The 27,058-nt window shown below is 46.3% G+C and overlaps 1 pseudogene; it reads left to right on the top strand.

Annotated features, from left to right (window-relative positions):
• The window catches only part of LOC141028209 (protein FAR1-RELATED SEQUENCE 5-like), a 76,540-nt pseudogene extending 50,796 nt beyond the window's left edge, over positions 1–25,744 (top strand).
• The last annotated feature ends 1,314 nt before the right edge of the window (positions 25,745–27,058 follow it).

The raw sequence follows: 27,058 nt of genomic DNA, 5'->3' as shown, positions 1-27,058 counted from the left end.
GTGCAACTATCCCTGGGTGGTTTTGGTAATTCCTAACAACATATAGCTCATTGAGCTAATGCTATTCCAAGATGAATATTTCAGGAAAGCTCAATGGTTGGCATGGCATGGATTAGAAAGTGGACCCTTCAAAATGCTAAGGACAAAAGATTGGCTCAAGCTCAAAGCACAAGACTCTATATTTTCTATTTTGGTGATCCAAGATCACATTGAGTCTATAGGAAAAGCCAATACTATTAAGAAGGGATGAGGTGTTGCTTAATGAGGTTCTTGCTCAAAATGCTTAGTGATATGCTCCAAAACCCTCCACTACTTTCTCATATCCACATATGTCCCAAACCAAAAGTCCAACTCGGCCCCACCGATTCTTTCTATCCGGAGCCACCGAGTTCACATTGACATAGCCATTATTTAAGTTAATATATCAGGCAATGCACTGGTATGGAGGGATTATCCTTTTGCTCTGCATATATAACTTGTCTGAAGTCTAACTAAGCAAAATGTTTCACCAAATCCTTTCTTAAGAAATACAACAGGACAGATGTATGGCTTGAAAATTTATTGCATGATGCAGGTTATGATATTATTTCGAATCCTGGATCTTAAATTTCAGAAAATCCAAAAGTGACCATAAATTCTTGAAACTGAGCATGGTCACGTGATATGGCACAAATATTACTTCGTAATTTTTTTCTTTAATTTGAGACAAGCTGCTTATGACAAGTTGCACAAATGAAGAGCCAAGGTATTTTGGAACAAAGACCTGTCACGTTAATGCGAATGCTCGCACTATTGAAACTGTGGGCGTTTACGTGACGCCACGAGTCCCGCTTCTCATCGGCAGGTGCCGTCCGAGCAAGCGTGTGAGTCGGCGGGAGGCGTGCGAGCATACCGCTGCGCCGGCTGACAGGGAGGCATGCGAGCAGACCGCTGTGCAGGCTCACCGGGAGGCGAGCCCTTTGACCAGGCTCCGCCGCCCACCTTCATCCCAACTGCTCCCAATTTTAATGTCGTCGGCGGCGCAGTTTAAATCAACCCCGCACTACCCGGTATCGCTACAATCTTCTCTCTTCCTCTCCGATTCTCCTGTCATCTACCTCCAACCAGCCTGACCTAAACGTACGCCATGCCGCATCACGATGGTCTGCCCTTAGTCTTCCAGTTTCCTGAGGAAGACACCCAGCCGGAGTCTCAAGAACATAAGGCGCTTTGGGACGAGCTTGAACTGGCCTTGCGGGAAGGCGCCGCGCCTGTCCCCGCTCCCGTTCCGGCTCCCGTCGCCCTGACTGCGCCAGCGCCCATCCCCGTGGCATTGATGGGCTGGGAGCCGCACATTGTCGCCGAGCTTGATGCCACGGGGTTCCATGAGGTCCCCGCCGACTTTCACGCGCCCGTGCACCTGCCAGCGCATGCGCCTGCGCGTGCACTGACGCGCACGCCCGTGCCAGTGCCCGTGCACCTGCTAGCGCATGCGCCTGCGCGTGCACTGACGTGCGTGCCCGTGCCGGTGGCCGTGCACACGAATGTCTCCGTCGCGCTGTTGACAGCGCCTGTCCCCGCGCGAGTGCCAGTGCCCCCCTCAGCGGCATGGATGGCCGCCGTCGACCGCTTCCTTGCACCAATGCCAGTCGCCTCCTCCCGCCAGTTGACTCGCTCCTGGAGACCGAAGTCCAGAACATTGTGGCCTTCCTTGAAGCTAGGGCCAACGTCCATCAGTACGCCAACAACGGCGCAAGACGCCGCCATCGCCGTCGGTCAGTGGCCCGACGACACACAGAGCACAGCAGAGGAGCCGCTTCCCACCGGAAGACGCCCCCGCCACCGCGTAATCTAAATTTGCCATGAAAAACATTCGGATTGTGAAAGTGCAACTATCCCTGGGTGGTTTTGGTAATTCCTAACAACATATAGCTCATTGAGCTAATGCTATTCCAGGATGAATATTTCAGGAAAGCTCAATGGTTGGCATGGCATGGATTAGAAAGTGGACCCTTCAAAATGCTAAGGATCTAAGATTGGCTCAAGCTCAAAGCACAAGACTCTACATTTTCTATTTTAGTGATCCAAGATCACATTGAGTCTATAGGAAAAGCCAATACTATTAAGAAGGGATGAGGTGTTGCTTAATGAGGTTCTTGCTCAAAATGCTTAGTGATATGCTCCAAAACCCTCCACTACTTTCTCATATCCACATATGTCCCAAACCAAAAGTCCAACTCGGCCCCACTGATTCTTTCTATCCGGAGCCACCGAGTTCACATTGACATAGCCATTGCCAGAAACCCTAGTCTTTTCGGCCTCACCGATAGGGATCTCGGTCTCACCGAGATGGGATTGCAAACTCTCTGTTTCCCTTCGTAACGTTTCGGTCAAACCGAGATGAGCGATCGGTCCCACCGAGATTGCAATGCAAACACTCTGTTTCCTTTTCATAACGTTTCGGTCCAACCGAGATGAGTGAATCGGTCCCACCGAGTTTGCCTGACCAACTCTCTGTTAGTCTATTACCAAAATCGGTCCCACCGAGTTTGTGTAATCGGTCCCGCCGAGATTACGTTATGCCCTAACCCTAATGATATCGGTCCCACCGAGTTGACATGTCGGTCCCACCAAAATGCCTAACGGTCACATTATGAACTAAATCGGTCTGACCGAGTTCTTTGAGTCGGTCCCACCAAGTTTGGTGATTTGTGTGTAACGGTTAGATTTTGTGTGGAGGCTATATATACCCCTCCACCCACTCTTCATTCGTGGAGAGAGCCATCAGAACATGCCTACACTTCCAACACATATTTTCTGAGAGAGAACCACCTACACTTGTGTTGAGGTCAAGATATTCCATTCCAACCACATAAATCTTGATCTCTAGCCTTCCGCAAGTTGCTTTCCACTCAAATCTTCTTTCCACCAAATCCAATCCTATGAAAGAGAGTTGAGTGTTGGGGAGACTATCATTTGAAGCACAAGAGAAAGGAGTTCATCATCAACACACCATTTGTTACTTGTTGGAGAGTGGTATCTCCTAGATTGGCTAGGTGTCACTTGGGAGCCTCCGTCAAGATTGTGGAGTTGAACCAAGGAGTTTGTAAGGGCAAGGAGATCGCCTACTTCATGAAGATCTACCCGAGTGAGGCAAGTCCTTCGTGGGCGACGGCCATGATGGGATAGACAAGGTTGCTTCTTCGTGGACCCTTCGTGGGTGGAGCCCTCCGTGGACTCGCGCAACTGTTACCCTTCGTGGGTTGAAGTCTCCATCAACGTGGATGTACGATAGCTCCACCTATCGGAACCACGGATAAAAAATCTCCGTGTCAACATTGCGTTTGCTCCCTCAAACTCATCCCTTTACCTTCATATGCAATTGTTTTACATTCCGCTGCTATACTCTTAGAATTGCATGTGTAGGTTGATTGCTTGACTTGTGCTAAGTTGCTAAAATCTGCTAAGAACTAAAATTGGGAAAATGCTAGATTTTTATTTGGTCAAGTAGTCTAATTACCCCCCCCCCTCTAGACATACTTTCGATCCTACAGATTGCCATGCTTAAAATCCGAACGTTTATCATTCCATTTATTTTAGATCGATCGTCGTATAATTTAAAGTTGGAGTCAGACTGAACGAAATCTATGGTTTGATCGATTGAATGTTCTGCTAGAGCTGTATCAAAATAAAATATAAAACGTCATCAAGCCACATGTATTCCTTGTCATCCAACGACCTAGACTGCTTCAATGTCGAGCACTCAACACGTTTAGCGTGCAGTTAATTTCATGCCAAAAATAGTGCTAATCACATAATAACACGCAAATAATATCCAACTTAATATCCGCATGCACTTAATATACTTCCAAATTAACGTGCATTGCACGTACACACTGACTAGTTCTACTAGCACGTGAAACTGGTGCCGTAACTTATGAATGCGTCCAGATATGGTCAACGGCAACATCGCCCGCGAGTTCTTCGTGTATGCCCGTGTGTCTAAACGCAGAAGGGGAGGAGAGAGAGAGCACACATGGAACCCACCAGTAAGTGAAGGCGAATAGTACTAATAATAATATTACATGTTATCAATTAAATAGGCTGTGGTAATATAAAAACATTATATGAACAAAGGGAGGTATAACAAACATTGCTGTTCTACGTATGTTGCCTATTGACGTGCGGCTTGAAGGCCCTGGTCGCATGTTCGATCCTCGTCCTTTATTTTTTAATTTGTATATGGGTCCAAATTTGTTTCATGACATGTGGGCCCCTCGGTCTGTAGTTTGTAGCACTTTAATTTGTGGGTCCAAATTTGTTCAATTCCAAGTGGACTATCGGTGTGTAGTTTTGTAGCTTATTTATAATAATCAAAGAGAACAACAGAGTTTTTTGCAATAATACCATGGTGCGACGTTGAAGCCGAGAAAGGACGTGTGAGAGAGCGATGACCGAGCCAGAGGGAAATCAACTAGGGGAGTTGCGGGGGTTGCAATGGTGTTTCGAGTAGTTGTGGGCCGAATGCTACGAAAATATAATCTAAACCGACCGGAATAAATGCCTACACAAATTAATCTAAGGTTGGAGTGCCCCTCGCAATGTAAATAGCTCGGGCTTTGCGAGGGATGGAGAGGTAGCTTCAATGTGTGGAAGATACGGCGTGAGAAAGCGAGGTCAATCGAGAGACATATAGATAGAGAGACAAAGTGAGTGTGGTCCGACATTCATGGAACAAATATATATGCTCTGGAGAGATATTGTCCGATTGAGCTTTTGGCAAGGGTGAGCGCTGTAATATAGAGCTTGAGAGATGATCCAGTCACAAACGTGTAGATATATTTTGTGCATGGGAGGAAGCAAGGTCGATCGATCACATAGGGTCGTCGTGCGACCGAAAGAGTGAGACGGGTTGGAGAGTGTGACCTAGATAGAAAATGTGCGTGAGAGAGTATACAATGTGAATAAGTCGAATTGGGCTCAAACATGGTGATATATCGTTTTTGTCCGAGAAAGAGCAAGGTCAATCGAGACATACAAAGAGAGAGAGAGAGAGAGAGAGGGAGGGAGGGAGGGAGAGAGAGAGCGAGCGTGGCCCGCCATGAGGTCGAAAGAGTGGGGGCGGCTTTGATGGACTGACCTGGATAGACAATCTGTGTGAGAGAGTATAGAGTGTGTCGATCGAGGCCCGAACAGGGAGATATATCATTTGTGTGTGAAAGAAAACGAGGTTAAACGAGACTCAGATAAAGAGAGCGAGATTGAGCGAGTGTGGCCCGCCGTGCGGAAGAAAGAGTGAGACAGTCTCGAGGGAGTGACCTAGATAGACAACGTGCGTGCGTGCGCACGAGAGGTTGGGGGGCTAGATAGGCAATGCATGTATTTAGTGCGAGAGGGTGAGAGGGAGAGGGAGAGAGAGAGCTCGGCATGGGGTGCAATGGCGGGTGTGTGAGGTAAATACATTTCGTAACAGAGTGGAAAAAGGGGGTTGCGTAGTTGAGAGAGTTAGAGATCGAAACATGGAGAAAAAGAATGGATGTGTGTTGGAAACCGATAGCTTCCTAAGGTGGTTAGGAGAGGAAGATTAACCGATATAGAAAGTATGTAGCGTGTGTGCGGTAGCGTGGATACAGTGAAATGCGAAATCCACGTTAGAATTGGAGATCGCTATGTGACACACACTCTAATTCAAATAACTAATTATGTGGCACACACTCTAATCCACGTTAGCGTGGATACCGTTTCAATTTTTTTCAAATAACTCCTCATTAATTAATTTATAGTATCTCGTTTCAAATGACTAATTATTGCAAGGAAAACACGGGCATGGTAATACATACAGATTCGTTTGCAAATGAAAGAAGATTCATTTGCATTCTCAAATGTAGGCGCACCAGGGTCGTGTCGTGGTGGTCGCGTGTGTCGGACGGACGCGTAGCACCCAGCCACCCACCCAAAAAAAGGACGACGACAAAATAAGTTCGCGCTTCCACGTTTCGGATTGAAATATCTGGCGGCCCCAATTCCAGCCCTGCAAAATCTCCCTTCTCCACCGTCCCCTTCCGCGCCCAGATTGCTCAAATCCCTAATTCGCCGCCAACCCAAGCAAAGTTCGAATCGCCCCTCATCTCGTCTCTTTCCCCACCTCTGTGCCGGACGACGACGATGAAGACGACGGTCGCGCTTCACCACCGCACCGGAGCTACGTCATCTACGCCCTCGTCCACAGCACCGGGTGGTCCACCGACAATGTCGGCCGCCGCAACCGACGTGCCTCACAGACACCAACTTCCACCGCATCAGGTGCGCTTCACCGACGCTGTCTCCCAGCTCACTGGGGCTACTTCACCGAGCACATCGTCGCGCCTCCGCCCCCCGAGGCCGCTGGGGCTTCACCAACGGTCTCGTCCACCGCATCGTAGCGCTCCGCTGCCACTCAAGATCTGCATCCATGCGCGGCCAGCCAACGCCAGCGCATCACCCTCAACGGCTCTGAAGTGACCCGCACTCTAGCTAGGTGAGCATGCCCAAACGCCGGCCCGAACTAGGTATCCACACATCACTCTCTTCACTGTTCCGACGATGTTTGGATATCCTTTCACTGCTCTCTTAGCTTACACGCCTATCCAACTCTGACTTTAACTCTTATTTCTTCTGGAGATATCATCTGAAACAAGCAAATCCATTTTTTAGCGAAGCATGACCGGGCTACGGGATCTGGTACACATCTTGCACACCCGTATAACCTTGTAAGTATATGTCCTCCGGTACAACAGCAAGGTCGATTCCTCTTATTTGATCAGCCATTCACCGTGTCAAAAATGCAGAGGGGGTGCAAGGAGCACAAGGCCTGCACATCCAAGCAAGTGGTAACATGGACTTGTACATGGAACATCCCAAGCGCAAGCAGAGCTGCAGTGAGCCTGTACAACGAGCTAGCGTAAGTCCCTGCATTTCATTTAATTCGTACTGGCATTCGTGTATGATTTGTCTGCAGTGGCGGATCCACGAATTCAAGTTACCAGGGGCGAACATTTAACTTAAAAAATATGAAGGCACTTGCACTCCGGAAATCAACATAACTTGAGAAATGTGAAGCTACATGCACTTTGAAAACCAGCTAATGATCCAAAGTAGTTCAGATTATAAACACTAAATGATGCAAGCACCAAAAAACACAAAATGCAACATGGTGTAGAAGGACTACAAACATGGTCTGTACCTGCTTAATTACTCGTTCTCTGGCTGAAAATATCGAAGTGTAATTGCACCTATAACCAGTGCGCAAACTGCATATCAATATATCTATCCTGCACAAGTATGCCAATAGTTTCAAATAACAGATTAGAAAAGTATTTATGCTACGTTGTCATGATACGGGGACTTTCTAGTAGATGGCCTCGACGTTTCCTCAAGCCATTAAAATGCACTATAATTTGCTTGTCATCAATGCCTGCATATCTCTATGTCTCTCTCAACATAGCAGATCATCATGAGACACTAAATCCTTCAATGGGAGCTTGCAAAATGCTTGCATTAGATGCCTCATTAGACACTATATGTTCATCACCAGGAGCATGTAAAATGTTTGCATCAAATCCTTCATTAGCAGTCTGTTCATTAGACACTTCAGGCTCAAGAACAACATGAGCTTGGATGTTTGCACCGGAAACTTGATTAGATACATCAGATTCAGTCAGTTCAGTATTGATTAGGGGAGTTATAAAATAAGTAGAAATTGGTTTCATTTTCTCATAGATTCCCTACATACAAGCAGTTTTACAACACCGTCAGGTTTAACTATTGGCCAGAAATTGAAGAGTTGAATTAGATATAATCATGGTTGTGATGTACCTGCTCGTTGCGCATGCTACTCTTGCAAGCTGCGACTGTCCGTTTGCGCAAGCTCGATGCCATGCCCGTGCTGCCGCCGCTGCCTCTGACACAGGCTACACCCAGGGTTGGATCTTCATCTTCTTGTCCTTCCGTTCGCTCGAAGCCCAGCGACCGCCCTCCAATGAGGGCACGAGGAAGTGTTGTGTCGGTCTGTCCAGCGGCGGCTAGGTTAGGAGCAAACCAGACTGGAGGCTGGAGCGGATGAATTGGGATTTTTCCTGCTGTCGATCGATATGGGAGGCGCTTGTTTGGGCCGCGAGCCTGCTATAGGGCCTGCCTTGCACTTATGTTATTGGCCTATCCAAATTGAAACATTTTTCTTCATTTTTTACATTGCCTGCTCGTGCGTTGGGACGAACAAAACTAGCCTGGGCTAACCTGGACGACTCAAACTAGGTGCACACTTTCGAGCCACCCGAGGCGGCCGCCCATACCAGCCCCTATGGTGGCATCGCCCCTTTTTGCGTGTATGATAGGGGTAGTGAAAAATATTCCAGTGGCGCTTTTGATTTACCCACAGAATGGTTGAATTGCTTGTTTCTATGAACTGAGTTCGCCAATAATGTGAAGGATGCCAGTCTTTTCATCCTATTGTAGATTGCTTAGATCTCGATATGCCAAAAGTAATCGCATGAAATATACAGTAAAATCCAGTGTGATGTGTGTGGCTACAACTAGTCTGACTACACGTCCTCATATAACATATCAAGGACGCACCATCTTACCAGATTAACCATTCGACTTACCAATGCAGTGTGGGAAGAAAGAAGTATTGGGACTGCGTATCCAAGCAATTGATGCCATGGACTTCTTCGTACAACCTTGTAAGCGAAAAAGAAGTTGCAGTGTGCCTGTACAAAGAACTAGCGTAAGTTCAGTTACATGCTTCTCGGAATTTTAGTTAGCCACTTATTGCAAAATTGTTCAATTACGTTGCTTGGCTTAATTTAGTTTGCTACTGATTACATAATGTCACAGCCTGTTAATCCTATTATAGACTGCACCTATCTATGTGTTTGATACTTACTGTTAAGAATTACCTATTTGCGTGAACTTAAATAGCTACTTGTTTGTTTAACTGCTTTGCTGCTGCAACAACGGGTTACAATGATGTTAATAACTACTTTTCAGCATCGAATTGAAACTCTTTAATTCCTTGTTTGTTTAACTGGTTTGCTGTTATAACTCCCAGTTGAGATTTTTGCTAAATTCAACTTTTCTGAATCCAATCAGAACTTTAATGGCAAAACAGGTTAGCCCAAGATCAAAGAGTGAGGTCCCCATGGACGTTGTATCATCCCACAGCAGTGGCACCGACCCAATCGTGCATTATGAATTGCCAACTGCTGATGCTCTAGAGGCTAAATTAGTGGTAGAAAGAGATTCTGCTTCTGCACTTAGAGATGAAGTTGACATGTTGAGGAAGCAAACAGCACAATCAGTAGCAGTACTCAAGACAACCATTAAATATTTGGTGGATTTCAAAACGAAGCAAGCTGAGACTAACCACATTGTTAAGGTCCTGAAGGAAAAAAGGAAATTAAATTCCCACTTGGTAAATCATAGGTGAAATGTTCTTTCCATTGTTGAATAACCTTTGTCTTCTTTTTTCATGTAATCAATCAAACCATTTGTTTTAGAGATCATGTAATAATTGTTTTTGTTTTTTTGGTTTGTAATTTTATTTGAGCACAAGTCTGTATTAATTGATAAGACTCGGAGACATTTCATTTTGATTGTTGTGCCAGACCTACAAATATGCCAATCGGGCTGAATGTGCATTCAGCAATAATAGTAGTATAGATGGACCATAAGTGGCACGCATCGGAAAGGGCCAAGATGCTGTAGTAGCTTGGCTAAAAAAAGGATGCTGTTGTAGCAAAGAAAAGTACAGCGGCCTGGCTTATGTATGTTAGTTGATATTATTGATCCATATACTCTATAAGTGTTTATATGTCTGTTAGTTCTGTACATTCTTGGTTGATTCACTCGGTATTTGAATCTTGATACATCGTTTGTGTACATATCTGAATGGGAGTACACATTATGCTGCGTGTGACATTTGAGTTGGACATGAAGTGTTCCAAATATTCGAATTCACCTTAAACTGGATTCTAGCTTCTGAATTTGAGTATCGGCATTTGTAAACCATATTCATATATGACAGTGGAATACATCTTTGTCGTCCTTTTGAAGATATATAAAAACACATAGAATGATTTATAAAGATTCGTATAGGAATACAAAATGGATTCGGATTTAGTTGCCAGGGTAAACGTGGATGCTTATTGTCCCAAAATTCGAAAGAAGCGGCAAAATGTCCACTCCCACGTCGGCTGCCCGAAGCCAAGTGTTCGGGAGATGGAAATTACTATCTACCCATTACACGGACAATCCATCGGCCCGATTTCCACTGCTCTAAATAGGGGTAGGATAGTAACTTCAATAAGACATGACACGACCGCCTCTGAGCCCATTCCGACACGGTGGGTGCCAAACAGGGGTGGCAAAACACATTTGATTCAAGCCCGTCCGAAAGACCCCTGTTTCTCCCTCCATTTCCCCATTCATACACGATGGGCGGCAAAACAAACTCGACTCGGCCGAAATCGATGTAGGCAAATATTTTCAATAGGGGCAGGTTTGTAAGTTCACTCAGACGTGACACAACTGCCCTACCTGTCAGCCCCATTCATACACCGTGGGCGCCAACCATGGGCGCCAACCACCCTCTCCTTGCCCGAAATTGCTCTGGGCAAATATTGGCGAGATGCGAGATTACCGTCGTATCCCCAACCGACAAGACGTCCAAATTTTAAACGGGGGCTAAGTTCGTAACTTTCCCATATTTCAGACAGGCGCGTCCCAAAAACATGGTTCCCCGTACCTCTCCCTCCATTTTCCCAGTCATACACCGTCCGCGCTAGAACACCATCCCCACACCAGCCTCCGTCCGCCACCCCATCCATCGCCGCCGTCCTCCACCACATTCATCGCCGCCGTCCTCCACCACATCCATCGCCACCGTCCTCCACCATGTCGGAGCGCCTACCAAGACCGCGTCGTCCACTGCTAGAGATGGACGTTTCTCATCCATGGCGACGGACCAAGAGCCTTGCATCACGTCCTCTCGCTTCATCGGCGCCGTCGTCCTCTTTGTCGGGGCCGCTCACACGACCTTCTCTTCCACCGCAACGGGACTTATCCCCAGATGCACCCGTCTACCGTCGTAGATCTGCTTCAACGCCACCGACAGCCATCGCACCCCCGATGCCTACACGGCGCCGCAAGAGAGGTGGTACTTCATATCTCCTCAACTTTTTGATCTCAAACAGAAAATAGATCTTAACTTGGTTACTCTACTTTCTTTTCAGCTCTTAGAATTTAGTTCTTAGTTCGAAGCAAACAATGGCTGCTAAATATCATTTCTCCGGTTTCCCCCTTTTATGATCACTATACGATCAGAATACGTGCTTCGTGTCATAATAGCACTGCTCGACCCATCAAGCTAAACAAGCTTAGTTGTTCAAATACGAATCTGATATTATTAAAACAGATTCATTTAATTGGTCAGCTAAATGTTCCTAAATTAGTTTCGAAAGTGCATGTTCGCCGCTCGGGTGTGTATCTCTACAGGGTGCCCATGGTGGGCCGGCCCACCCTGGGATTTTGGGTCGACCCAGGCCCCGATTCCCCTTTGTTCTGCTGCGCTTCGGATCTCTACTCGCCCCCAGCCGCCTGCCTCGCCGGCGACTTGCCGTCCCCGGACGGCATGACTCTAGGAGAAGACGCCGGACTAACAGGAGGTCAGGAGCTACTCGCCCAACAGCGTCACCGCTGCCCGGGCGCGCCGCCGTGCCTACCTTCCCAGTCCGTTCAGGGCTCAGGCGTGCAGCACCCACTAAGCCAACCCGATTTATCCTGAGATAAGTCCTCAACACTCAGCAGCCACTCCTCATCACCCATTTTCTAATTGATTCATTACTCATTAGGCAGGACTGTCATTAGGGTTTGTTGTGTGCTCAGTGCTACCTACACTTAATGGTTCAGATGTATTTCGGTAATCTTTAGTACCTGTAAAGTTCACAGGGTTTTCAAAATTCCGGCCCTAGGAACAGACACTGGTCATTTTGGATTGTTGGTCGTAGTGACATTGACCCAGATTACTACTGCAAGCCAGGTTTGTTGAAAATTTTACTTGTCTTTCTTACTCATTCGATATAATATCCAATTATTCACGTCGGTTAGTTGCAAACAATAAGTGCTAGACAAACTTCTTGATTCAGATTTTGGACGGTCTCTTACTGCAGTTACAATTCTGCATACTTGTCCTAGTGAGCTCACAAGTAAATGATTGATTCACTACATCTATGCTTGCCTTGTCATATTTGTTGTCAATATTCTTTTAGGGTGGACCACCCTGTTTCTAAATACTGCAACCGTAGACATGAGTGAATAGTATTTCTCTATGTGATCTCTTCCATCATGTGTGGGCAACGAACACTGCATTGTATAGAAAGAAAGTGTCATTTCCAGCTTTTACATAGGCTTCGATCTTTTACAGGGAATACAATCTGCCTACTTGCTTTGTGTCGCACTACCAACACTCCACCCTTGAAGCTAAACATTATGCCACTCATAATTCCTTAGTTTATTTGCTCAATCATATAATTCTAATGTTCCTACTTCAGTTTTGAAATGTCTGTCTGCCTGTTATAGAGACATAAGGGGTTTGTATTTCTGTGTGTGGTCTGGTCAGCACGGTTGGGGGTGAACTTTGTATATGCAGGGGTTTATAGGGAGACACTCTTCGAGTTGAATCCGCAATGCATTCCATAGATAATCTGACTACTTTTTATGTTTTCATGAATCTCAGATTCTGAACAGCATCATAATGATTATGAGCTTGCGCGCATGAAAAGAATAAAGCAGAACAATGCCATGGCTGTCAAACTTGGCATTAAGGGACTGAAATCAAGTCTGGATGCAATGCAATGCAAATGCTCTCCACCTACAGATTCATGCTCAGAATATGATCCTAACAGTGATTCTGAGCTAGAGGGAGACCTAAGTCAATGTAGCTCCCTAGTGGAGGAGTCAGAGGAAGATGCCCTATCTTATTCACCCATCAAGGTGCTTGCTCTAACTTTCCAAGGTTATATTTGTCGCACATATCTTGCAACTGATGCTTTGCATTGCTTCTACTTTGTTGAACTGCCATTAGCTTAGTTTACACATCGTGTATGTGAATACGGCCTGCCTATCCATTTTCAGTACATATTCCATCTGTCATCATACCATATTTATCCATTCAAATGTTGTTCTTGTGTATCAAACGTTCAAAAGGAAGAGGGCGATTGCTGATCGTGGAGGAGCGCAAGCAAAGTATTTGGAAAAGGTAGTGGCACCTGATAAATCAAATAGCCCATTAGGTGTAGTTGCAATATCACCTGACCCACAAAACACCCCAACTCTAGCAGACTCTAGCCCTACTACACTGATCATTTCTGATGCCCCAACTCAGCAAACCCCAACTGCAGCAAACATTATGATTATGCCAGTTGACATAGCACCAGCTCTATGACGCAAAACCCCCATTCCAGCAAGAGTACACCAAATCCAATTGCCAAATCCCTTTTCGAACCAGAGAGAGCCCCAATTGCAACAAATAGGACCCCTGTTCCATTTCTTCCCAGTTTTGAAAACAAATCTTATATTGTTGTCAGGAACTTTGTGCGCATCTTTCCTTCATGGAAATATTATACCGCAGACACAGAACAATTTCCAATCTTCCTCCGCAACTTACGCGTAAGTAATGTACTAATGTTATTCATGGTCATTACGGCATATGTTTCTGCTGACAGAAGACACAAGATTTCATTCTTTTAAATAGGCGAGGACCAAACTGGATTGTGAAGACGAGCAAGGGTTGGTTGCGCTTTTCAAGCACTCGTTGATGAAGTATCGTTCCTACCTGAGGCAAGCGCACTTCGATGGCAAGCCTCTAAACGAAATTTCTGTAAAGTCTCCGGTGCTACATTTATCCGATGGTGACTGGAATAATCTTGTTACACATTGGTCTCGGCTGCAGCGTAAGGTACTATCTATGATATCACATCACAATTTGAACTACATTTCTGCATTGGCCTTAACGTCTCACTTGTACGAAAACTGTTAGCAGGAGAACATTCGTTCTCAAGGGACCACAGAATCTCGCAACTATACTGCACACTGCATTGCTCTTGTGAGTACCTCTTGCCATGTATGACCATACTTACTTTCATAGCTGTTTGATTATGTAGCATCACTGCACATGTTAGCCTCGTTATCGTCCATTTGGTGGACATTATAAGATCCGTATGGACTCTTACATAAATTTAGAATCAACCCAATGCTTTTGAAGAGATTTAGCTCTGCAGTCCTCTTGTAAGGACTGAACATCGTCTATGACTGTACTTACATTAACAGCTACTCCCTCCGACCCATAATATAAGAATGTTTTGTACAGTACACCAGTGTTCAAAACACTCTTGTATTATGGGAAGAGGGATTGGTTCATTGTGTAGCATTTTGCATCTTATCTCCCTCGCCCACAATTTACTAAAAAAGATCAGATCTATATTTAATCTTACCAAATAGTAGAATACACAGACAATGCCAGTGCAGAAGTGTAGCCCATTGCTCTTGCCAGTACATTTTGTCCTGTAATGCTTGTACTTCCAGGGATTGGTAGTTGATTATGTAGCATCAATATGCATCTTATCTTCATTATCCTCTATCCCTTCCAGTATTATCATATCTATAATTACTCTCTACAAAATGTAGAGTACAGGCAATGCTTATGAAGAAGATTCTGTGATGAAATTCTTGAGTTATCCTTCCCTTAACATGGAGAAGGGCATTATAAAGCCGGTGTTAACTGTTAATGTAAGTCAATCCTTCTAAAGCCTTTATCCTCAACTGTTGTTTAATTTGCTCATACTCCCTATCGTTTACTGCTGTTTAGTTTGTTGTTTCTACCAAAATGCATGTTCGCACGAACCGTAAGTTCTAAGTTTTACTTGTAAAACCAAATTCCTTATTCATACCATGCACATCAATACTCCCTATATGTATGCTTGTTTTTGTGGATCTATAATCCAGTGTGTGGTGAAGCAGCCCACGTTTGCACCTTGTCATCTCATGTTTTATCTTACTGATGTGGCTGATGATATGAACAACATGCCATGCACATTAACCAAAATAGATACAATGATTTTCTTTGCCCTTCATCTATGCTTGTTATGTTGACATGGTAATCCAGTAGTGTGGTGAAGCTCCCCGCATTATGAACAATGCCAAATTATGCTATTGATATTTTGAACTTACTCTTTATTTTCTAATTTGAAATTGGATGGAATTGACAGCGCAGTTATCATCTTTGTTTATACACGTGCAAAACCTGTCATCTCTCTGCTTTGTTTCAGGGTGATATGCCTGATGGCATGCACAAGTCTGCTAAAGGCTGTGCGACAAACCCAACATATATTGCAGCAAAGAAGGCAAAACATCTTGAAGATAGCGAGACAACCCCAAAGTCTTGTCTTGATGCAGTGTTCAAGTTACTTGAGACTAGCAGTCAGACATGCTCACAGAATTCGTTGTCTGAATCAGTTCGACTTCTTCAGTCCCACACTACTGGAATTAGCTTATTTGTCGTCTGCCAGTTCTTTGCCGTCCACTTACAGAAAACGGACGGCAAAGAATAGGCTGATGGCAAAGAATGTCTTTGCCATCAGCATGTTCTTTGCCGTCCGCTGGCTGACGGCAAAGAGTGAGCTAGCCCCCACTAACGAGCTAATTGGAAAAAACTTAACGGCCCACGGCAAAGAGAAAACAAAGCGGCCGACAAAGGGTGGGCGGACGGCAAAGAAGTAACCTAACTAACGGCCGAGCCCCACCCCGCCCCTTCCTCTCTGTGTTTCTCTCCCTCTCTCCTCCCCGACGACCAGAGCAGCCCCCACCGCCCGCCGCCGCCCCAACCACCTGCCGCCGCCCCTGCCACCCGCCGCCGCTTACCCCGTCGACCCACCACCCCGCCGCCCCCATGCGCCGACGCCTCGTCGCCCCACCACCCCGCCGCCCCGGCGCCTCGGCGCCCCACCACGTCACCGCCCGACCGCCCCACCGCCCCGGCGCCCCGCCGCCCCCACCACCCGCCCACCACCCGGCGCCACCGCAGCCCCATTGCCCCCGCCTCCCTGCCGGCTCGGCGCCGTTGCTCACCGCCCCGGCGCCACCGTCGCCCCCGTCGCCGCCGCTCCGGTGAGTTATTTTTTTCTGTTTTTTTCTTTTTTTTGCTGTTTAATTGTTACTGTTAGATTTAGTGCTAGATATGTCTTACTGCTAGATTTAGTGTTAGATTCAGTTTAGTTTTAGTGCTAGAATATGTAGAAGAAGAAGAAGAAGAAGAAGAAGAACAAGAAGAAGAAGAGGGGAGAAGGGAGGAAGAGGAGGAGGGAGAAGAAGAAAGAAAAGAAGAGGAAGAGGAAACCCTAAACCCTAGTTTTAGTTTTATTTTTAGTTTAGTTTATTTTAGATTAGTTTTAGTTTTAGTTTTAGTTCAGAAGAAGCAGAAGAGTAGAAGGAGGAGGAGGAGGGAGGAAGAGGAGGAGGGAGAAGAAGAAAGAAAAGAAGAAGAAGAAGAAGAAGAAGAAGAAGAAGAAGAAAGAAGAGGAGGAGGAGGAGGAGGGAGGAAGAGGAGGAGAAGAAGAAGAGAAGAAGAAAAGGCTGTCACGTGCCCCGACCCCGACACCCCCGCCCGACACCCCGACCCCGACCCCCGACACCCTGACACCACACCCCGACACCCCGACCCCCGACACCCCGACCCCGAAACAGCACCCCGACCCCGACACGGCACCCCGACCCCGACACGCCACCCCGACACCGCGGCACGACACCCCGACCCCGACACCTTGACACCACACCCCGACCCCGACACCCCGACCCCGACCCCGACACCCCGACCCTGACCCCGAAAAAGCACCCCGACAGGGTCATATATTTGTGAATTATGAGTTAGGTCATATATTTTTCGATTTTGTTATGAGAAACATCATATATAATTGTGTTGATCGGGTAGATTTAAACATCATATATATATTTTGATTTTGTTATGAAAAACATCATATATTATTATTCATGTCGGTATTTTTTATGTTGTATTAATTTCGTTTACTCTTTGTCATGGCGGGTGTTGAGAGATGGTGGGCGCTGGTCCGGAGCGCTCCGAGGCCCCTTCTTCGTCGGCGCGTGCTGGGAGGTCTTCCATTCCACCCGCACAAATCCGCCGAGCGTTGCTGGACAGTATGGCGACACCGCCGGGCCCTTCTTCGTCGACCGCGATGCCCAGCGGGGGACGAGGAAAGGGAGGGAAGAAGAGAGGAGCCGGAGCACGTGGTCGCGGGAGAGGAGGTAGGGTGACTGCTAGGGTGCCTTCCTCACCGCCACCCCCAGTTGTTTCACCCGAGCACGTGACTGCTAGGGTGCCTTCCTCGCCGCCACCCCCAGCTGTTTCACCCGAGCACGTGACTGCTAGGGTGGACTCGTCCGAGGAGGAGGCTACACGGACTCCGGTCCACGAGCCTTGGGTCCACGGGCCTTCGGCCCACGAGACCCCGGACGAGCACACGTCTGGATGGGGTACCTGGCCGAATCATCCTGAGGGGCCAAGTGGCCATGCTGATGATGGAGGGGAGTCGACTGATATTGAGGAGGAGGGGGGCACCGTCTACCAGCGTGGTTGTACACGGCTCCCGTCCGTGTCGGCGACCCGCGAGCAGAGGTGGTTGATTTTCCCTGATGGGGACAGGTAAGTGCATTTAATATTTTTGTACCTTCTGCATTCACGTTTCTTCAAATATCTAATGTGTTGGCCTTGTCATGCTACAGGGGTTGGGACCACCATGAGAAGGTCCGCCGGCCCAACTCCGTCCGTGGAGTGCTTTGCCGGCAAAACTTCCCGGGGTTTGTCACGTTGCCTGGTGAGGGTCGGCTTCCAGAGCTTGGATTGAGCTGGGAGCACTACTTGGCTGCCCCGGCCCCGCCGGGTGAGATTATCGACGGTGTCTTGTGCGACACGAGGGCAGACGTGGTGATCAGAAAGTTCTGGGTAATTTCTCCCTTACACAATTAAAAATCTTCAACTAGCTAGTTATTAATTGTACTAATCAATATTGTCTCATTTGATTGCAGACATTCTACAGGTGTGAGGAGGGATACCAGGAGGAGGCGACAAATGTTATCGAGAACGTTTGTAGCGCCTACTACAGAACTTACGGCACGAGGCTCGGGTGCAGGCTGTTCGAGACTACTACGCCTTGCGTGGTATCAAGAAGCCCAAGCCGGCGTGCCGCGATAAGTTCCTGAGTAAGGAGCAGTACATGAAGGTAATTCTTAAGGCCTTGTACTTACTTCCTTCATTTAGTAATTCATAGCCATAGCGCTCAAGTTTCTATTTGCTAACTTAGGCGCCTCCGAGATGGTGTGCGGATCGGATGGATTGTTGGGAGGTGTTGGTCAATGAGTGGTGCTCAAAAGAATGTCTAGCCGTCCACAACGCGGCCAAGGACAAACGTGCCCAAATGGAAGGTGTGCCACACCATCAAGGCAGCTCCAACTTATATCAGTTCGGGCGGAACCGGGTATGTGGTTTGCTTCATGATTCATGCAATTCATTCATCATGCTAGCTTGAGCCCTTTAATTACTAATTTACGTTGTTTCTCTCTTTCAGGCACGTTACAATAAGGCGGATAAGGTTCCAGAGGTGTACGACCTCTATGCCATGGCCCATACTGCCTCTTACAAGAAAGTCAAGACATTCTCTCCGTCTGACCTCGATGATGCAAACAACTTCACCAACATCTCCTCCCACGACAAGCTCGTGAAATATAGAGATCAAGGGAAGGCGAGGAAAGGGGAGGACTTTAACCCGAGCCAGGGTCCCATTGATCCAGAGCTGGTGATGATAGCTGGTGGCGGGAGGTCCCATGGCTCGATAGCCATTGGAGATGGACTTATCCATTGTCCTAGCACTCTCCCGGAGATCAAGGCGTGCCAGTCGAGATCCGCTCCTGAGATAAGGCCTCGTGAACGGCCAGTCCAACTCACCTTCAAGGTTAGTTATACGTACTCAGCTATCTTTCTCCATTACATTGTGTGCGCTTCCATCAATGATTACAAATGCTAACGAGGAGTGGTGTTGCAGGCTGCTATACAGAGTGAGAGAGATAGAACGGAGAAACTTCTGTCGGAGGCGGCGGAGAGGCAGCGGGAGTTGGAGGAGAGGACGACAAAGATGTTGGAGGAGGAGAGGGCACGGAATGGCATGCAGGCAAGGGCAATGTACGAGCTCCTTGTGGTAAGTTTCTTCTGCTGATTAGCCAAAACATTCATGTAGTGATTGTCTCATTACTAACTAGTATGACTGAGTCGTCAAAACCAAATGTGCAGTCTGTGTGCGAGAAGTCTGGTCAGACCGCTCCGCTGATGCCAGAGATTGCTCCTGGGACGACGGTGAGTTTAATTTGAATGGACACTACTTGCTAGTCTTAACATTTGAGTGTCATCATGCTAACGAGACATTGGAAATGATCTTTGGTGCAGCGTAACTCCAGACAAGCATCGCACGATCCTTCTCCAACTACCGACACGAGCCAGCCCGCTCCCACACCTCCATGATCACGGTAAGTTTCTCTAGTGTTTTGCTTAACAAATGCATAAAGACCTAGACTTAGCTTTATTTCCTCCAAAATGACTTAATAAGCTTACTGACCTCCAAAACCATGCATTTTACCTAAGTTAGCTCTAAAACGATCTATACTTAGCTTTGTTTCCTCCAAAATGACCAAAGTTAGCTCTAATATGCTTAGTTAACTAGGTTTGCTCAATAATGACATGTACTTAGCTTACTTATGTCAAAAATGGCATAATTAGCTTAGTTAGCTCATAAACGATCCATTTTACCTAAGTTAGTTCTAAAATGATCCATTTTACCTTAGTTAGCTCATAAACGATCCATTTTACCTAAGTTAGCTCTAAAATGACCCATTTTACCTTACTTAGCTCATAAATGATCCATTTTACCCAAGTTAGTTCTAAAATGACCCATTTTACCTAGGTTAGCTCCAAAATGATCCATCTTACCTAGGTTAGCTCTAAAATGATGCATTTTACCTAAGTTAGCTCATAAGCGATCCATTTCACCTAGGTTAGCTCATAAACGATCCATTTCACCTAAGTTAGCTCACAAACGATCAATTTCACCTAAATTAGCTCATAAATGTCATATATTCTTCTTCTTCATTTTCTTCTTCTTCTTCTTCTTCTTCTTCTTCTTCTTCTAATCTTCTTCTTCTAACTTTCTTATTTCCCATTTTGCAGAATTCATTCACTTCACGGAAGCTTGCATAGATGGAGTGCTTGTTTGGATGAACTATGTTTCTTTTGTATCGATGAACTATGCATGTATGGTAGGATGACACTATTGTAATATGTATGGTTGGATGCATGTATGTGGAACTTGCTATGCATGGTTGATGGAACTATCCATGTATGATGAAATTATATGTGTTGGATATCTCATATGTTTGCTGTGAACTTGCCATGTGAAAAATATATATGTATCATCTATTTGCTGTGAAAATGGTTGGGTATAAGAAAAAACAAAAGAAGAAAAAAGAGGCAATGCAGGCTCTTTGCCGTCTGCCACCGACGGCAACGGGCTCTTTGCCGTCCGCGGCGGACGGCAAAGAAGCCACATGGCAACCACCTATGCTTCCTGGCAGCTGACCCATTTGGTCAGTTTGCCTACAGTGGCAGACGGCAAAGGCTTGATGCTCTTTGCCGTCAGCCACGGACGGCAAAGACTGCCGTTAGCCACCTAACGGACTAACAGCGAATTTATTGCCATCGGCTTTCTTTGCCGTCCGCCGCTGATGGCAAAGGCTCCTTTGCCGTCCGCGTCAGGAAGCAGACGACAAAGAAGGTCTTTGCCGATCCTTTCTTTACCGGCGCCTTTTGCCATTCGCGGCAAACGGCAAAGGCCTTTGCCGTCCGCCTTCCATGCCTCTGTCGTCTGCCTTGGCAGACGGCAAAGTAGCTGATTCATGTAGTGCCAAGTTCTAGCAGAAAGGCATTCTGCAACTCAACTTCGACTTCAAGTCCTATCTCTAAGAAAGATTGCGGAGAACACCAATGAGAACCTCATCGCTAAACAGCTACACCTGGAAGCTATGACCGACATGCTAGGCCGGTCTCACAGCCTTGCTCAGGAGCTTGCGCAGCAGTTCCCGCGCAAGGCTAACCTTTCTTGAACTGTCTTGGAAGTGGTCTCGGTTCAGTATTATTTTGTTCCGCTGCAATGGTGCCCAGTTTTTGTAATCTGCTTCTTCGTTGTGCTTTATGATCACTGGTGGCGAACTTCGATGCCCAGTGGATGTAATATACCATAAATCCTTTATTGTATAGTGTAGGTTTATTCTTAGTTACTATGTCATAATTTCTTTATCGTATAGAGTAGGTTTGTTCTTAATTCCTACTAGTTACTGCCATCATTCGCTATCTAAAAAATCAGATGTAGTCGACCGGGCCGAAACATTCGCCTCTAACGGGCCTGGTGTTTAGCGGGCCACAATTGGGCCGGCCTGCATCATTCTTGGGCCCGAATGATTGGGGCCTTCACACTTTGCGCAAGGCCACAACTTACACCGGCCTATATTTTAGTTGGGACTTTTGTGGACCCAGCGCTTAGTTTGGTCCAGGTAGCGTTGGGCCATTAACAGGCTGAATATTGTACTGGCCTGTTACGGCCCAGATGAAACCATGGGCCTCTAGCAGGCCGAAATGCATATTGGGCCTCAATTTTCACTAGTCGTCGACGGGCCTTCAGCAGGCTGAAATGTAAACCGGGCCTTTTGGTCCCAGTTATATCACGGGCAGTTACCAGGCCAAAACATATCTCGGGCCTTAGTTGGCCCACTGATATCATGGGCCTTTACGAGGCCGAAATCTTAGTACAGACATCAACGGTCCAAATTATGCGACAGGCCTTTAACAGGCCCAAAGTCACGTTGGGCTTAACTGTTGCCACCTTTATCACGGGCCGTTAGTGGGCCAGATGTCCCGTCGGACCATATATGGCCCATGGGCAGCACGGGCCATTCCCAGGCCAAAAGTCACACCGGGCTGAAATGGGCTCATGTCTACATCGGTCCTCTAACAGGCCGAAAGTCACTAGGCTATAATTGGGCCCAAATATTCGGCGAACAATTAACGGGCCAGATCTGGCTTCGGGCCGTAAATGGGCCCAAATATTCGGCGAACATTTAACGGGCCAGATCTGGCTTCGGGCCGTAAATGGGCCTTTATTAAGCAGGTCGTTATTGGGCTGGCCCACTAGTACCTGAGTAAGTACTACGGGCCTTTGACTAGGCCAGCCTTTTTAACCTATATGGGCCTCTGTTGGGCCATGCCACGTGTCGACGTATCATAGGCGCTTTGGGTCCAATGAGTGGATGACATCCGTCCCAACGGTGAGCCGGCACGTGTTTCCTCCAGCCAATGATGATTTTACAAGTGGAAAATCCCCATTGGTCGGGGCTGTTAACGGGTTATCGGATCCAAAACCGGACCCGATAGCTTAACGGCATTCCGTTACGGTGGATGCCACGTGTCGGTCACCCTTGACGAAAGCACTTCTGTGACACGTGATTTATCATCATGGAAGTGGACACTTCCGTGATGATAATTTTGGTAATGTCATGGAACACTTCTACGACAGCACATGTATGACTATCTTGATTCTGTCATAAATTTGTCATGGATGTACATGCATGACAAAAAATGCGACCTACTGTGACAAACACGTATCATCACGGAAGTGTATTTTTTTGTAGTGACGTACCCTCGTAGACCGTAAGCGGAAGCGTTTTATCAACGCGGTTGATGTAGTCGTACACCTTCACTATCCGTCCCGATCAAGTACCGAACGTACGGCACCTCCGCGTTCAGCACACGTTCAGCTCGATGACGTCCTCGCCTTCTTGATCCAGCAAGAGGGGCGAAGTAGTAGATGAGTTCCGGTAGCACGACGGTGTGGTGATGGTGTTGGTGAAGAACAATCTCCGCAGGGCTTCGCCTAAGCACTACGAAAACTATGACGAAGGATAAACTAGAGGGGACGGGGTAGCCGGCACACGGCTTGGTATTTCTTGATGTGTCTTGAGTGCTAGCCCTACCCCTCTATTTATATGTTGAGCCTTGGGGTCGAAACTTGGAGTAAAAGCCTCCACAAAGTCGGTTTCACCCGAAAGGCAAGAGTCCTTCTCGGACTCCAGGGCCAGACGCCAGGGTTCCTGACGTCTGGACCCAGACGCCAGGGACCCTGGCGTCTGGCCCCTGGACTCCGCAAAACTTCCTTTTGCGCTTTCCAAAAACCTTGTGGGCTTTCCCCTTTGGCCCAAATAAAGTGTTCTCGTACCCAAACATTTCGGGAAACATCCAGAACCCCTTTCGTAGACCAAACACTATTATCCCATATATCAATCTTTATCTCCGGACCATTCTGGAGTTCCTCGTCATGTCTGTGATCTTATTCGGAACTCCGAACAACATTCGGTCACCAACATACATAACTCATATAATACTATATCGTCAACGAACGTTAAGCGTGCGGACCCTACGGGTTCGAGAACTATGTAGACATGACCGAGACACTTCTGTGGTCAATAACCAATAGCGGAACCTAGATGCCCATATTGGCTCCTGCATATTCTACGAAGATCTTTATCGGTCGAACCGCATAACAACATACGTTGTTCCTTTTGTCATCCGTATGTTACTTGCCCGAGATTCGATCGTCGGTATCTCAATACCTAGTTCAATCTCGTTACCGGCAAGTCTCTTTACTCGTTCTGTAATGCATCATCCCGTAACTAACTCATTAGTCGCATTGCTTGCAAGGCTTATAGTGATGTGCATTACCGAGAGGGCCCAGAGATACCTCTCCGACAATCAGAGTGACAAATCCTAATCTCGATCTATGCCAACTCAACAAGTACCATCGGAGACACCTGTAGAGCACCTTTATAATCACCCAGTTACGTTGTGATGTTTGGTAGCACACAAAGTGTTCCTCTGGTATTCGGGAGTTGCATAATCTCATAGTCATAGGAACATGTATAAGTCATGAAGAAAGCAATAGCAGTAAACTAAATGATCAAGTGCTAAGCTAACGGAACGGGTCAAGTCAATCACATCATTCTCCTAATGATGTGACCCCATTAATCAAATGACAACTCATGTCCATGGATAGGAAACTTAACCATCTTTGATTAACAAGCTAGTCAAGTAGAGGCATACTAGTGACACTCTGTTTGTCTATGTATTCACACATGTACTAAGTTTCCGGTTAATACAATTCTAGCATGAATAATAAACATTTATCATGATATGAGGAAATAAATAATAACTTTATTATTGCCTCTAGGGCATATTTCCTTCAGTTATGACTGGTTGTTTGATGCTTTCCTATAAGCAATGGATGGTTTGGCTCCGGACAACATCATCACGGACCAAGATGTTGCTATGGCACAATCTATCAAGAGGAAGTTCCCGGCAACGATTCACCGTTGTTGCCGTTGTCATATAATGAAGAAAACACAAGAGAAGCTTGGCCCTGTGTTGGCTACGAACCCGGATTTGGTAAAAGACTTCAATGAATGCATTGACTTCAGTTTCACCCCGGCTAAATTTGAAAGGAAATGGGTTGCACTTCAATTGAAATATAAAGGTCTTATGGATGGTCACTTTGAGAAACTCTTTGAAGACCGGGCTACATGGGTGTCATGTTACTTCAAATTCAGGTTCTTCCCTTTCCTTCAGTCAATGCAACGCAGCGAAGGGTTCAATGCCGTGTTGAAGCGCTATGTGAACCCACACAAGTCAATTCTCAACTTCTTCAAGCAATATGAGAATATTCAGGCACACATACTCGTGAGGGAGGGCGGGAACGACTACCGGACAGAGCATCTAGACGCACAAAGATGGTCGCATTTCCCCATTGAGAGGCATGCCTACAAAGCATACACTAGGGACATCTATGTGAAATTTAGAACTGAGTTTCAAATGATTGGCCAGTACGATGTGCGTCCCGCTGGAATCAACTTCTATTACCTTGAGCCCAATACAGAAGAAGTTCTAGGGTATGGCTCAAGGAAGTACCTAGTCACAGTGAGACCAGAGCCAACTATCTATGATTGTGAATGTTGCAAGTGGCATAGGGACGGCATGCTTTGTTGCCATGTCTTGAAAATCTTCACACACCTTGGCGTTAATGAGATACTTGAACACTACATCAAGCGCCGCTTGACGCAAGATGCAGTGCCAAGTGCACCACCGCCAACTAACGAGGGCCCTCCGCAGGACTTGCCCGCTGAGTCAGAGAACCCAGTTCGGCAAGTGACTCTGACAATGGATTTTGCAAAGCTAGCCAAGAAGGTAATGACTAGTGATGAGGCAGCCGCTGCAGTTAGGAGGCACATGAAAGCAGCAGATGCTAAGGTTACTAAGCTGAATAAACTGAGGAAGAAGAGGCTAAAGGCAGCCCGAGAAGCGGCTCGGGCTAGGGAAGCATCAAACCCTAATGTCCCAAGTGGTTCAAACCAACCTCCTGCCCCCTGCCCCCTGCTCCTATGGATCCACCTCGTTCAGTCACAAAAGGGCGCAGCCGTAGCAGGCGCTTCAAATCAGCCCTGGAACTACACCCTAAGAAAAAGAACAAGTGCAGCATTTGTGAATCAATCAATCACACTGCTGCGACATGCCTAGGGAAGCTGATGTGATCGTTACCACATGAAGATAATCACCCCCTGGGCTTGCAAAACTAGCTGAAGTAAGAAAAAAAGCAACAGTGTCCTGGTAGATGAAGCACTTGTGGTCTGGTTTCTGAGCAAATGTAGAAGGGAAATCAAGCAACTGCCAGATTCAAAAAAAGCAACTATGAAATGATTTGCATGGACTTGTTTTAATTTATGTGTTTTCCTAGCTTTAAATTCACAAATTGGAGACTATGTGGAGGTGGATGCTTGACACTTGTGCTTATATTCCTTACTCATAAACTTGCAAATCCTATGGACGCTTGTGATTTATGCAAACTTGTTATAGGTGGTTTGGGACAAACTTTTGTGAGTTTTCTAATGGAACACATTAGTATTCGCACTTGATATTCTCTAATGGAACACATTGATCAGGAAAAAATGTACCTATTTATTCGTTCACTTGTTGGCCGGTTTGAGGATTTCCTGCCATAGAATCTTGTTCAGGTCACACTTCAGCATGGAGATGGTCATCTTCTTCCTGATGTTTGGTATGTCGCTTTGTCCGTAGTTCGGGAGCCACGTCCCATTCCACAATAATGCGTTCATCAATGCAAATATGCTACAGTCACTGCTGCAAAAAAAACAAATGTCAAGAAAGCACTTGCAAAAAAAAGGCAAAAACTACGTCTTATAACAACGAGATGTATGTAGGTGGGTTAGTCCTTACGATACAGCCTGCTTTGGTGCATCGATATCCACAAGTGGGAACTTGTCCATTGTCTGTGCTTGTTTTGGATAGTATTTGTCCCACAACACACGGACTCCTGCTGCAATAGCCCTTGCAACATCATCCAGCCTCTTGCTTTTCTTTAACATCCTCCATGAGTCAAACACTTCGAACCTTTTGTCCCTCAGATTGATGTTGAGTAGCCAGTAGTGGTGTGCACCATCGGCGTTCTCTGGGTCTAAATTTTCAAGCACAAGAATCATGACCTTCAAGAAAAAAAAACCATCTCAGCATAACAAAGGACATCAACTGCTGGTATGTTTTTGGGCAACTCTATATGTTTTTTAGGAGCAACATCTGATATGATTTTTAGGCAACTCTCTAGAATTTTAGGCAACTTCTGACATAGCTCTCAAAACACTAAAAAACATCAAAAAAAACTTCTGACATGTGTATGAAGCTTCTGCAATGGCTTATCAGGCAAGTCCGTGGGTTTTTATGAGCAACTTATGATGTGATTTCAAGCAACTCCTATGATTTTCTGATATTAGCTTCTAAAAAAATGATCTAAGAAAAAACAGAAAAAAAAACACCAAT

This window comes from Aegilops tauschii, unplaced genomic scaffold (genome assembly GCF_002575655.3).
Source record: "Aegilops tauschii subsp. strangulata cultivar AL8/78 unplaced genomic scaffold, Aet v6.0 Super-Scaffold_267, whole genome shotgun sequence".
NCBI classification, from domain to species: domain Eukaryota; kingdom Viridiplantae; phylum Streptophyta; class Magnoliopsida; order Poales; family Poaceae; genus Aegilops; species Aegilops tauschii.
Note: the sequence above shows the minus strand (reverse complement) of the source record. Positions and strands in the feature narration are given on the sequence as shown.